Raw genomic sequence first — 13374 nt, forward strand, 5'->3', positions numbered from 1 at the left:
GAGATACATTGTTGGGGTGGAAGCTACATTCTTGCTACACACAAAAAGTTTGCTGTTGTGGTTATTTGCTGCTTATAAATTACTGCTTATTTTTACTCAAGTATATTTTTATGTTTTTCCTCTAAAGTAAGCCTTAATTCTGAGACTAGATGTTGGTATTTATTAGTGTGCTTCTGTCAAGTCAGTTTGAAAAGAAGTTAACTAATTTTCTTTTGCAAACCTTATATCTTATTGTATTTCTTTCTTGTTTTACTTTTACTTCTGAAGAGCTGGCGGGCATTGGCACTGCAATTTTTTGTGTGAGTATTGTAATGTTTTCTGCAAAAAGTATTATACAGTCTACAATGAAAATCTTAGCATAAATAGACTGAGGCTTTTATATCTGCATTTGTTTGCATGTATAGAACAATAACTAATTAAACTACTTTATACTATTATATTATACTATTATAATAATACTATTATATTTTATTTATACTGGATTTTATTAACTAATATCTGTCTTCTGTATTTCAGATGAGGGGATTTTATCATTAAGGACAAATGTGACTTATTTATTTATTTATATACATGAAATTTATTGTCAAATTGGTTTCCATACAACACCCAGTGCTCATCCCAACAGGTGCCCTCCTCAAAGCCCATCACCCACTTTCCCCTCCCCCCACCTCCTATCAACCCTCAGAAAAATATGGAACACTTCATGAATTTGCGTGTCATCCTAGTGCAGGGGCCATGCTAATCTTCTCTGTATCATTCCAATTTTAGTATATGTGCTGCTGAAGCGAGCACAAATGTGACTATTTTAGAATAAATTTAGCACCCTAAATTGTGTTACTATAATGTAGAACTAATGTATATATATTCCTAAAACTAAGATTTTATTTGATTTATCAAACCAGGTCGACTTGAAACTTTTTTAAATTGGAGGTTAATAAAGATTAAATAATAATTAAAGCAGGCTTTATCCGTTTTTTCCCCCTGTTTTGTGGTTTTATATTTTTAGGTGGGAAACCTTTTTTTTTTCCTTTTGCTTTTTTTCTATTGTGGATTTACCATTATAAACTATATATAGACTTATTTTTTTAATTTTTTTAATGTTTATTTATTCTTGAGAGAGAGACAGAGACAGAGACAGAGTGTGAGTGGGGGAGGGCCAGAGAGAGAAGGAGACACAGAATCTGAAGCAGGCTCCAGGCTCTGAGCTGTTAGCACAGAGCCCGACACGGGGCTCGAACTCACAAGCTGTGAGATCATGACCTGAGCTGAAGTCAGACGCCCAACTGACTGAGCCACCCAGGTGCCCCTGTATACAGACTTCTATATTTTCCCCTCAAGTAGAAGATTCACTTCTCATCTTATTCATTTTAGATAGGTTAAGTTCCACCAAACAAATGTCAAGTGTATGTTTTCAGGCAATGGGTAAATGCTCTCATGGTAGTACGATCTGTATTTTGGGAAGCTCAAGCACACTAAAAGGTCAAATGGCTAAAATCACAGTTTTCTTACCACAGAATTTTACCATGAGGCACAAGAGTCAGTTCCTACTTCGAAGTGTGTGACTTACTTCCATAGAACAAAATTTATTTATATGCATTTACACACTCTCTTTATATTCTTTCAGTGTAATCTCCTGACAGCATTTTATTAGTCTCCAAGGCCAATTTCTAAAGAAAATAGAAGTAAATGGAATAAATTCCATTTGCTATGGTGAGACTGAGGAACCAAAATTAAATACTTTAAAGAAGTTGATTCAGAAAAAGAATGAGCATAATTAACAGGCTACTGCTCAACAAAGAAATAAAGGTAGATTAGTCACTGAAGTATATCTACGTCTACAATGTGTTATTTAATCAACACATCAGAATTTGTGCATCCAAACTAGTTATTTAGATATAAACTTTTCCAAATAATACTGCTTTTGCTCATAACATTTTTGAATCACGCTTTATGGAATTATATGCTAATCATATTTTTTTGTTTTTATAAATGTAATCAGTAATAGTCATTATCCTTTAGGAGGAATTATTTTTCATTATAACCTCATAAATTTTACATATTAGTGGAAAACTGAAAAACTCAGGTGATCTTTTTCCAGTCTTATTTTCCTTGAGCTTTCTGCAGCTTTTGAAAAGATTGAAAATCTTTCTTCTTGCCTTCTGTAACAATATAATTTTCTGGTTTTCTTAGGTCTCTTTGATCACTCTTCATCACTGTTACCTCCATAGCTAAAGAATAAAAAATTCTATTGTTGGCTCTGTTTTTCTACCTCTATATTTACTTCCTTAAAGAGATCATGACTTAAAACTATTACCTCTTCAAAAATGATCCTCAAACTCTAGAAACAATGGCTTTTCGTCTTTCCGGTCTTAGAATTCTAGCTGCCTTTAGTCATGTTTATATACCTCCAAACTGGGCTTAGAATTCTCATCTCTAAATCACTTCATAATTGTCTATATTAATATTAGTTGTATATATAGTAATTGTATATATTTTTTATAATTGTGTATAGCAGTATGATTCCATTTTACAAGTTTATGATTCTCATTCAAACTTTACTGCCTTTTGACCCCCCCCTTTCCCCTTTTTTCCCCTTCCCTACTGTGCATTTCTAGTCCACCCTAACACACAGTAACTATAATGTTGGAATTGCCTTCTGGCTTTTTCAGTCCCTTATTCTTCTGGATTACCTTCATATTGCTTCTAGCATAATCATTTAAAAAATTTGTATAGTTTGCTGTTTTTATTTTCCTTAAGAGTCTTTAGTGAATCTTTTCTTTAAGTTTATTTATGTGGAGGGGGAGGCAGAGAGAGAGGGAGAGAGAGAATCCCAAGCAGGCTCTGTGCTGTCAGCCTGACACCGCTCTCGATCTGACAAACCAGGGTATCGTGAACTGAGTGAGAATCAAGAGTTGGAGTCTTAACCATCTGAGCCACCCAGGCGCCCCATCTTTAGTGGATCTTTTAGTGATTTTTAAAAAAAAAAATTTTTTTTAACGTTTATTTATTTTTGAGACAGAGAGAGACAGAGCACGAACGGGGAAGGGGCAGAGAGAGGGAGACACAGAATCCGAAACAGGCTCCAGGCTCTGAGCTGTCAGCAAAGAGCCCGACGCGGGGCTCGAACTCACAGACCGCCAGATCATGACCTGAGCCGAAGTTGGCCGCTCAACCGACTGAACCACCCAGGCGCCCCTCTTTTAGTGATTTTTAATTGCCTTTAGTATTAAATTTGAACTCCTGAGCTAAGAATTCAGTCTTTTCTATTATATGATTAACTCATACATATTAAAACCTATCTGGTCTTCTGAGTTTTCATTCTAACAGCTTCAGTAATCACTCATGGGTGGGTGGCTCACAAATTGCTATCTTAAGTTTGATGTTGTCAGAAGAAGGATGAAACTGGTGGATCTAGTTACTTGGTTTTGCCTCTAGCCAAGTAAGTATGGATAAGTCAGTGATCTCCACAGTACATGCAGAAGACATTTAATGAATGTTGATAGAATTAAAATACTGTCTTAAAGTGTTTCTCTGTGACTGTTTAAGAGTAGTTAAAGAGTTAAAGAGTAGTTTATTTCCATGGATGCACATCTATGTCACAAATAAAATGAAATCCAGAGAGTTTTCTGTATTAGTTTTAGACCTCCTCCTTTGCTTCTATTTAGTTTAATGTAAAATTATCTTCTTTATGTAAGCTACATACAGTGTACTACTCTTCCTCATCCTTATATACGAAGGTGTGTTTTGTTTGTTTGTTTGTTTTTACCAAATAGAAAAAAAAAAGTTAACTCCAAACTATTCCTTATTTTCTTTCATCTCTCAGCAGAGTTGGGCATTTGATGGCTTCTGGGCATTCTTATTTTGGCTTCTCTGAAGTAATAATCTCAATTTTCTCCCTACCCACTTTATCTCATTTTAGAGATCTTAAAAAACACAACACTTGACATGTACATGGCATATAATTGGAAAAATCTTTATTCTGATTTTTTTTTTTACAGTTTAAAAAATTATTATTTAATTTATTTTTAAATTTGCATCCAAGTTAGTTAACATATAGTACAACAATGATTTTAGGAGTAGATTACTTAATGCCCCTTACCCATTTAGCCCATCCCACTCCCCTGCAACACCTTCAGTAACCCTCTGTTTGTTCTCCATATTGAAGAGTCTCTTATGTTTTTGTCTCCCTCCCTGTTTTTATATTATTTGTGCTTCCCTTCCCTTATGTTCATCTGTTTTGTATCTTAAAGTCCTCATATGAGTGAAGTCATATGATATTTGTCTTTCTCTGACGAATTCACTTAGCATCATACCCTCTAGTTCCATCCACATAGCTGCAAATGGCACGAATTCATTCTTTTTGATTGCCATCTTCTTTATCCATGCATCTTTTGATGGACATTTTCTTTTGGAGGAACCATTCCTCTTATAGTGGCATAGAATGATTTATTGAATTCAGAAATTTATATGTGATTTTACATCTGGTCTATTAAGATTCAAAATGATGAAAATTAGTAGCTTTCATGGTTTTCATAGGGAATCATTTGGGTTCACAGTGAAGGACCTTGTGGTTGAACTGAATTTTCTTGCATCTATTTAGCTGAATAGAGGGGAATGCATAGTCGTTTAGCACTCTTATCATGTAAAAAATAAAGAGAAACCTAAACCTATTGTGTTAAACATAAAATTTATTTTATTCAAGTTATTAACATTCTAAAAAACAAATTAATACTAAATTATGAAGAAAGCACTTGTGATGTCAAGATATGGCACAAGATGTAGAGAGTGAGATAGTTTCACTTCTCCTCTCTCATTTTGGTTACAGTCCCTCCCAGTATACCCATAATTACATTAACTTTATTTAATAATCACAAGTTATATAAGTCATACAGAGAAAGACAGATACCATATGTTTTCACTCTTATGTGGATCCTGAGAAACTTAACAGAAGACCATGGGGGAGGGAAAAGAAAAAAAAAAAAGTTAGAGTGGAAGAGAGCAAAAGCATAAGAGACTGTTAAAAACTGAGAACAAACTGAGGGTTGATGGGGAGTGGGAGGGAGGAGAGGGTGGGTGATGGGCATTGAGGGGGGCACCTGTTGGGAGGAGCACTGGGTGTTATATGGAAACCAATTTGACAATAAATTTCATATTAAAAAAATAAGTATTTCATAACATAAAAAAATTACATTGTTTTCTTCTTATTGGAGATATTTCTTTCTCCATTTATTCCTCTACAATTTGTGGAAATAAATTACATAGTTGACAAATTGGATGCACATCTCTAGAATATGTGGATCTGAGGAAAAGGTAGAGTTAAATCTCAGGAATTCTATTTAAGAATTCTTGACATCTTATTACCTAGATGAACTGAAGGTTTTTTTTCGTTTTTTGTTTTTTGTTTTTTGTTTTGTTTTTTGTTTTTTTTTTTTTTTTTTTTTGGTACCCTCCATGGGAAGAGTTTGCTAAGCAAAACAGTAATGGCAAAATTTAATATGTATTATTTTTAAAACTATGCAAGATAATTTTAAGTGTTTTAATAATATCTAATCATATACAAGTAATGGATTACTATCCTATCTTGCAGAATATACATAGCCTTTTATAAAATTGAGGCTCATTCTTTTTGAATAAGTAATGGATGCATGTGTTAAGAAAAATTACAAAAGAGTATGGGATAAAAAGGAAGTCTTCCTTCCATAGACTTGTGTCTGCTAGTCATCTAGTTCCCTTTGATTGAGTTTACATTTGTTTGAGGTCTGTGCCACTTTGTTTCTGAGCACCTGCCCCTTACTAATTAACTGAGTAGCTTGAGAAGCAGTTGGTAAGGGTATATAGACACAAGTGCCAGGTCCTTATGTTCCTGATAGCATGTGAGGGGAGTTCTGCTATTTGAAGTAACTGGACAAGAGTACAGATAGATCATGACTCATATTCCTACAAGAAAAGAAGTCAGTTTGACATGTGTTAGACTCAAAAGAACTTATGATAATTGTAAATGAGCCATATCTGAGTATTACAGTGTTACTTCCTTTTGGCAACTTTGTTAGCAGTTTTCAGATATGACTATGTGGTTCTATATTCTATAAGTAGAAAAAATTTCACTATATCCAATGATTATTTCCTCCATTTCTGAATAAACAAATCGGTATATACTTATCAAACTCTAAGTTATGTATATTAATAACTTGTCCAGCCATATAATGATTTTGTGTGCATTATAACAACCACCTTTAAATATATTATTGATCTGAAATTTGATGCAGTATTTGAGCATATATAGACAAGTTGAGACCAGCAAATGTTGCCATGGAGATATCATGGCTTTAGAAAATATAAGTGAAAGTTTCATACTTTTGGAAATAGGTGTCTTTCTGAATACCTGTTTGGTAGTTTTTAATTGTGTTAAGGAATATTGGGTTGAATGCTGAATTCAATAAATACTGCTCCAGGGACTTTTCTTTCTTTTTTTAAAAATATAATTTATTGTCAAATTGGCTTATATACAATACCCAGTGCTCACCCCAACAAGTGCCCCCTCAATGTCCATCACCCACTTTCCCCTCTCCCCTACCCCCATTCAACCCTCAGTTTGTTCTCAGTATTTAAGAGTCTCTTATGGTTTGCCTCCTTCCCTCTCTGTAACTTTTCCTCCAGGGGCTTTTCAAGAGGGATTTGGTTAAAATTAATGTAGTTGAAATGGGAGGGAGATAACACTAGTGAGTAGCAATAGTTAATAAACATTGAAAAGTAATAGGATCGTAATAACTATACAGAGACTACTTTATTCAATATGGCATTGGAATACAAAATTGTATCTTTGAATAATGCAATAATAAAAGAATCTTTAAAAAGAAATAGAAATAATAGGAAAGTTAAGAATGAAATAAACATTTAACTATAGAGAACAAACTGATGGTTAGCAGAGGGGAAGTAGGTGTGGGGATTGGTGAAATACTTGATGGGGATTAAAGAGTACACTTATCATGATGAGCATTGAGTAATGTATAGAATTGTTGAATCACTATATTGTACACTGAAACTAATATAACACCGTATTTTAACTATACTGAAATTAAAATAAAAAAAAAACTTGGGGCGCCTGGATGGCTCAGTCAGTTAAGTGTCCGACTTCATCTCAGGTCATGATCTCATGGTTGGTGAGTTTGAGCCCTGTGTCGGGCTCTGTGAGGACAGCTCAGAGCCTGGAGCCTGCTTCAGATTTTGTCTCCCTCCCTCTCTGCTCCTCTCCCACTTGTCTCTGTCTCTCTCTGTCTCTCTAAATAAATGTTTAAAAAACTTAATAAAAATGAAATAAATTTGCAAACCACTCGGCCCCATTCTGCTCTTCTACTCTAACCTAATAACAAAACAATTATGCATCAGAATTTCTATTCATGAAATTTTAAAATGCCCTTTTAACCTTCATCCAGTATTTGTAAGAATGCAAATTGGTGCAGCCTCTGTGGAAAACAGTTTGGAGTTTCCTCAAAAAAATAAAAATGGAATTACCCTATGATCCAGTAATTTCACCGGTGGGTTTTTACCCAATGAATATGAAAACACTAATTCGAAAAGATATATGCACCCTGTTTATTGGAGCATTATTTATAATAGCCAAGATATGGAAACCCAAGTATCTGTTCATAAGAGAATAAGGAAGATGAATATATCATACCATCCAGGCACTCCAAAATAAGTGTATTCTTAATCTCCTTTATTTATTTCACCCAACCCCCCACCCATCTCCCCTATGGCAACTACCAATTTGCTCTCTATATTTAAGAGTCTGTTTTTTATTTGTCTCTTTTTCTGTTCATTTGTTTGTTTCTTAAATTGCACACATGGGTGAAATCATGGTATTTGTCTTTCTCTGACTGACTTATTTCCCTTAACATTTTACCCTGTAGTTCCATCCATGCTGTTGCAAATGGCAATATTTCATTCTTTCTTATGGCTGAGTAATATTTTATTGCATATGTATACACCACATTTTCTTTATCCATTCATCAGTCAATGGACACTTGGACTGTTTCCATAATTTGACTATTGTAAATAATGCTGCTATAGACATTGGGATGTATGTATCCCTGTGCATTGGTATTTTTGTGTTCTTTGGGTAAATACCTACTAGTGCATATCTGGTAAAGGGTCAGTATCCAAAATATATAAATAACTTATAAAACTCAACACCCAAAAAATGAATAATCCAATTAAAAAATGGGCAGAAATGAATATACATTCTTCCAAAGAAGACATACAGATAGCCAACAGACACATGAAAAGATGCTGAACATCACTCATAATGAGGGAAATACAAATCAAAACCACAATGAGATATCACCTCATGCCTGTCAGAATGGCTAAAATCAACAACACAAGAAACAACAGGTGTTGGTGAGAATGTAGAGAAAAAGGAACACTTGTGCACTGTTGGTAGAAATGCAAACTGGTGCAGCCACTCTGAAAAACACTATGGAGGTTCCTCAAAAATGTAAAAATAGAATTACCCTATGGCCCTTTTAGAAAATTAATGTATAAGCTCTAAATTCATGATTAGTAATAAAACTACAGAAAATATGTCACTCATCATATCTAAATATTTACAATAGTAACTTGAGACAGTAATAATTATTTAGAGAATGAAAGACCTTTTTATTTGAATAGTATACTGGTATTTCAGGGAGTATATCAACACACATATAAAATGCATAAAATAGTAGTTAAGTCAGTAATCAAAACTGGCAGTGAAATATGGCCCTAAATTTAAGAATAATGGATAATATAAAAACTACAAAAATATTAGAAATTTTGAGATCCTTACTACATATAAAACTAATAAAAAAGAAATACTAATACCTTAGAAAAAGAAACAAAGAATTTAATAACCTTGTAGAAGAAATCAGGTAGATGAAGAAGGAAAGATCATGTAGAAAGCAAAAGAAACAAAGTGTTTAGGAATTATAAACAGAGTAAATACAGGTAACAAATATGATGTAATGGAAACTTTTCAGGTTACATTGCCATAGGTGGACATATCTAATGTTTTTCTAGCTGTGGTTCTTGGAATTCCAAGATCAGGTAGATCAGGGGCCATCAACCAAAGTGCGGTCTGACAGTTATAAAGGATATTAATTAGAGAAATTATATTACATTATGGGCTTCCAGGTAGGATTACTTAGATAAGTATAGAGTGGTGTATCTCTTCAATCCTCTCTGTCACTCTCCCTCTCTCTGTCTTTGTGTCTCTGTCTCTTTCTTTATCTCTGTCTCTCCCTTACTCTTGCTTTGGTTGATTGCCTAAAGTCTCACAACCAGTATGAGGAGAAGGCATGAATATCATGCTATGTGTTACACCTAAGATAGTGTGTAAATAAAACATCCAAGAAAAATATATGAATTTGTTACTCCTTAAAAACATTTAAATCTTAACTTTCTTGGTTTTAGGTTTTCAATGATTTTATAGAAAAATTGCTTATTAATTTTTATAATGTTTATTTATTTTTGAGAGAGAAAGAGCATGAGAGGGGGAAGGGCAGAGAGAGAGGGGACACAGAATCTGAAAAAGGCTCCAGGCTCTGAGCTGTCAGTACAGAGCCCAATGTGGGACTCAAACCCATGAACTGGGAGATCATGACCTGAGCGAAGTCATATGCTTAACCCACTGAGCCACCCAGGCACTCTGAAAAAATGCTTATTAATAAGTATTTGTCTTGTTATCTAACTTTTTGTATTATATTTAGTGATTATGTAAATGGTTTCCTTAAAATAACTATTAAATTGCCTAATAATTTCCCCTCAATTGTTGAAAAATGTTTACCCATTTTCAAAAAAATGTTTACTGATTTTCTAAAATTGGTCATCAGCAGCAAGTTTTCTTGTCATTAGTGAGAATTAGTGGAATTCTACTGTATTGGTTAACTTATTATGGTTATCAGCACTATTACATTTATTGCATGTTAATACTTTCTAATTATCCTTTGTATTAAAGTGTGATTGTTGATGGCATACACCTGAAGTGAATAATTGCATGAATTCTAATGAAGAATAAAGCACAATTCTGTGGAACAAAAGCTGCAGTTTTGTTGTGAAACTTTAAAGTTTGTAAGGGATTCCACTATCCCCTTTTATTCTTTTTGTGATTTCCCATCAGGATCTGCACATTATATAAATTCTGAGATTTAAATAAGGACAAGTATTTTTATATTATTTGTAGTCCATATAATATGGCTTAAAACTCCATTTTGTTAAAAAAAATGTGCCTAAAGGGAAACACTTCCCCAATCCTACAAAACCTTAATCCTTATTCCTCGGTTGTAATTACTAGAAATGTGATAGAAGGATATTTAAATAAATACATACAGGGTTGATTTGCTCTCATATATTCTTTGATATCCTTGTAGAACTTGTGAAAATAGTTTTAATGTCCATCAAATACACATTAATGGAAAGAAGATGTCTGATCCATTATTATATTTTTTTCTTTAGCACATGATTTTAGTAATAACTGGCACTGTGACAAACTACTTAATGCCAGTTTTGTAATGAAACATCTGTACAAACTCAGAATGTGAGTTAATGCATTTATAATGTAATAAATGTCTGAGTTTATGCATCATTTTCAAGGTGGGGGACACTTCATATGAAATAGATACCTTTTTAGCAATTGCTGAGAAGAGGATTTATGATACCGAAGGAATTTTCCATGGAATTATTTTTCATATTATGTTGTTTAGTGCAAAAATGCTGTAACCAAACTACTCTTTGGTAAGTTGAAACTGATAATTTGTAGCACAACATTAAATTTTATATAATGGAATTTGTGGATCAAATTAAGACATAGAATGCCATTACATTAAAATAAAAATTAAATGAGTATATGGCACTGTAGTGAGTTCTAATTCTTGTTTCTTGAGAGAATTCATGACCCTTGCCATTCAATAGTTGGTATATTTATATGCATATGTTAACATAAATATTTTTTTAATTTTTTATGGTTTATTTTTGAGAGAGAGAGAGAGAGAGAGAGCACAGGGGAGGGGCAGAGAGAGAGGAAGACACAGAATCTAAAGCAGGCTTCAGGCTCTGATCTGTCAGCACAGAGCCTGACGCAGGGCTTGAACCCATGGATGGTGAGATCTGAGCTAAAGTTGGACGCTTAACTAACGGAGCCACCCAAGTGCCCCTTAACACAAATATTTATTAACATAAATACCAAACTAGAGTAATACTTATATCCAGCTGTATTTGTCTACCTAGCTTGTCATAACAAAATACTACAGACTTGTTGTCATAAACAACAGAAATTTATTTTCTCACAGTTCTGGAGACTGAATGTCCAAGATCAAGGTGTCAGAAAGTCTGTTTTCTCCTGAGGCTTCTCTCCTTGGCTTGTAGGTATCCGATTTCTCCCTTTGTTTTCTCACGGCCTTTACTTTGTGTGTTTGCACTGCTACAGAGCAAGATCTCTGGTGTCTTTCTCTTTTTATATGGACACCTGTTGTATTGGATTAGAATCCCTCTCTCATGACCTCATGTAACCTTAATTACCTCCTTAAAGGCCCTATCACCAAATACAGTTACATTGGGTTTTAGGGCTTCAACATATTAATTTAAGGGGGCACAATTAAGTCCATAATATCAGGCAAACTCTGCTCTGCAAGAAATAATTTTCTGTACATGAAAACAATGCATTGAATTGTATTAAACATAAGAATAGAACTCTCACAATCCTCTCAAATATTCTCAGGATGGATTGGGTCTCTAGAAATTATTGCTTCAAATTGTGAGAGGCTAATGGGTCAGTTCTAGAAGATGAACTGTGATGCCTAAAAGTAAGGATCTGCACATATATTCAGAATACTATTCTGGAAAAAGAAGATGGGCAAGATCTAGCTTAACAGCATCATGTAAACAAATGGCCTAAGAGCCAAAAGTGCGAGAACAGGATCAAGGTAGGTATCAGTAAGATACCTGTAGTAGGTAGAATCAGTGTAGATTCCTTTGGCAATGTATACAAGACAACCATATTGGGACTGGGCATGGGGTCAATCATTGGGTGGGAGGGTTTAGGCAGTTGGGGATAACGGAAAGACCCTAGAAATGGTACTAGGAGAAAGAAGCTGGCAGTAAAATGGTAGTTGAAGAGTCTCAAAATGCAGACTTAATTTCATGATTTTATCCAAGGATACTAAAAGGAGAACTAATGCAGCACTAGCAAATGGGACACAAAGCAGGCTACTTAACCAAAAGAGTTAAATCAAGGAAAATGGCCACCAACCAGGAGGGCATTGGAAATAAAAGTCTGAGAATATGACATGAAAGATGGAAGGGAAATTACATTGGTCCTGTGTGAAGGGAGGCCAGTTTATAAGGACCAAATCTGAAAGTGACAAAAAGAATAAAATGCTTCAGAATGTATAATAAGAAAGTGATATGTGTGGGAGCAGGGAGAAAAGTTTAATGTCTAGGAAAGAGGGTACAAATTTTTTGTTATGATGCAATGTGAACTTGACTCAAAAACCATACCACCAAATACCTACAGCTCTGTGAGGAAGTGGGGGAGGAGGGACTGTCGTCCCCACTGAGAAGGCATTTTGAGACCAGAAAACCAAGCACGCGACTCCATACAGTTTACACAGTTTTATTCAGGGTAATTTACTGACAGAGGATTGGTCAGACAATGATCCAGAGCTGTGCAGCTATTCTCCACGAAGTTCAGACCTTAGTCCACAGATTTTACAGATCGAGGGAATGTGAAAGACATTGTAGTGTGACCAAAGGGTCCATGTGCACCTCAAAGGGTTTGCTTGTACCTAATTGACAGTTAACCTTTAATTAGATCTCTGGAGCCATCTGTGTGTTAGGAAGGGGAGAGAGATATGTTATCTTTTCTTTCTTTTAAAAAAAATGCTTATTTATTTAGAGAGAGCAGGCAAGTGAGGGCGGCGCAAAGAGAGAGGAAGAGGAAGAATCCCAAGCAGGCTCCGTGCTGTCAGTGCAGAGCCCATCGTGGGGCTCCATCTCACAAACCATGAGATCATGACCTGAGCTGAAAGCAAGAGTCCATGACTCAACCAACTGAGCCACACAGGCACCACAGACTATGTTATCTCTAACAAATTTACAGAGGGCGAAAGTAAGGCTTCCCATATCCTGGCTTTGGCAGGCATTTCTAAGGTATGTGTATTAATCTCCATAGGGCCCAAAACATCTAGCCTCAAGAGAGGACATGAACAAGATGGAGGGTTAAAGATGGAGTCAGTATTGTCAGCACTCCTACAAGCACCTGCTTGCAAAGTGGAGGGTATTCTAAAAGAAATCCCCTTATTAAATGGTTCTAATGTAACTTGTAGATGAATTAGAGATTCACTG

At 34.8% G+C, this 13374-nt stretch overlaps 1 protein-coding gene and 1 non-coding gene across 2 annotated transcripts in view; one reads left to right on the plus strand and one right to left on the minus strand.

The window, feature by feature from the left end:
- Nucleotides 1-13374, plus strand: part of DACH2 (dachshund family transcription factor 2) — an 804038-nt gene that overhangs the window by 62146 nt on the left and 728518 nt on the right. The window lies entirely within an intron of this gene.
- Nucleotides 686-792, minus strand: LOC123595605. Its single transcript, XR_006711273.1, has one exon. It is a non-coding gene; the product is annotated as a U6 spliceosomal RNA (small nuclear RNA).

The sequence above is a fragment of the Leopardus geoffroyi genome, chromosome X (genome assembly GCF_018350155.1).
Source record: "Leopardus geoffroyi isolate Oge1 chromosome X, O.geoffroyi_Oge1_pat1.0, whole genome shotgun sequence".
Lineage (NCBI taxonomy): Eukaryota > Metazoa > Chordata > Mammalia > Carnivora > Felidae > Leopardus > Leopardus geoffroyi.